This window comes from Leptonychotes weddellii, chromosome 2, assembly GCF_054177405.1.
Source record: "Leptonychotes weddellii isolate Sample4059 chromosome 2, ASM5417740v2, whole genome shotgun sequence".
Classification (NCBI taxonomy): Eukaryota; Metazoa; Chordata; class Mammalia; order Carnivora; family Phocidae; genus Leptonychotes; species Leptonychotes weddellii.
The window spans coordinates 44,770,298-44,771,814 of record NC_138370.1 but is presented as its reverse complement, the minus strand read 5'-3'; the positions used below and the strand labels follow the sequence as shown (position 1 = coordinate 44,771,814).

Sequence of the window (1,517 nt, the reverse complement as noted above, 5' to 3'; positions counted from 1 at the left end):
GAGTCTAAATTTTCTGACCCTCCTTTAGTCTAGCTGCAAGAGCCAGTTCTGACACTTTCCATCTACTTGGCTAGCACCACTTGCTCCCTCTAACCCATTCACCCCAACAGGCTCCCTTCCAAAGTGGCTCCCACTGCACCACATCTGGTATCTCTCCAGAGAGACTCCTGCCATTGGGGGATATACAATATGATATAATATACATAAAACATGGAAGAAGAAGAAGTAAAAATGTAGTGCTTTCACAACGTGTTCAAACTTAAGTGACCATCAACTCAGTATTGATCTCTACATACATAGAATATTATATATGGACCTCATGGTAACCACAAACCAAAAACATATTAGATACATAAAAAATGAAGTATAACACCAAAAAAAAAAAGTCAAAAATCACAAGGGAAGAGAGCAAGAGAAGAATAAAGGAACAGAGAAGAACTACAAAAACAATCAGAAGAGAGATACGTTCGTTAGATTACTCCTTTCTGCCCGTGGACGCCGCCGAGTAAGCATCATTAAAGTCTCCCCTCCCACCGCCGTCATGTCTAAGTCAGAGTCTCCCAAAGAGCCTGAACAGCTGCGGAAGCTCTTCATCAGAGGTTTGAGCTTTGAAACAACCAATGAGAGTCTGAGGAGCTGTTTTGAGCAATGGGGGACACTTACGGACTGTGTGGTAATGAGAGATCCAAATACCAAGCGCTCCAGAGGCTTTGGGTTTGTCACTTATGCCACTGTGGAGGAGGTGGATGCAGCCATGAACGCAAGGCCACACAAGGTGGATGGAAGTTGTGGAACCAAAGAGGGCTGTCTCAAGAGAAGATTCTCAAAGACCCGGTGCCCACTTAACTGTGAAAAAGATTTTTGTTGGTGGCATTAAAGAAGACACTGAAGAACATCATCTAAGAGATTATTTTGAACAGTATGGGAAAATTGAAGTGATCGAGATCATGACTGACCGGGGCAGTGGCAAAAAGAGAGGTTTTGCTTTTGTAACATTTGATGACCATGACTCTGTGGACAAGATTGTCATTCAAAAATACCATACTGTGAATGGCCACAACTGTGAAGTAAGGAAAGCAAGAGATGGCTAGTGCTTCATCCAGCCAAAGAGGTCGAAGTGGCTCTGGAAACTTTGGTGGTGGTCGTGGAGGTGGTTTTGGTGGGAATGACAACTTTGGTCGTGGAGGGAACTTCAGTGGTCGAGGTGGCTTTGGTGGCAGTCGAGGTGGAGGTGGCTTTGGTGGCCGTGGGGATGGCCATAACGGATTTGGTAATGATGGAAGCAACTTTGGAGGTGGCGGAAGCTATAATGATTTTGGCAATTACGACAATCAATCCTCAAATTCTGGACCCATGAAAGGAGGAAATTTTGGAGGCAGAAGCTCTGGCCCCTATGGTGGTGGAGGCCAATACTTTGCCAAACCACGAAACCAAGGTGGCTGTGGTGGTTCCAGCAGCAACAGGAGCTACGGCAGTGGCAGGAGGTTTTAATCACTGCCAGGAAACAAAGCTTAGCA

The 1,517-nt window shown here is 45.4% G+C and overlaps 1 pseudogene; it reads left to right on the top strand.

Moving 5' to 3' along the window:
* The first annotated feature begins 464 nt into the window (after positions 1 to 464).
* LOC115939427 (heterogeneous nuclear ribonucleoprotein A1-like) lies at positions 465 to 1,505 on the top strand (annotated as a pseudogene).
* Positions 1,506 to 1,517: the final 12 nt, after the last annotated feature.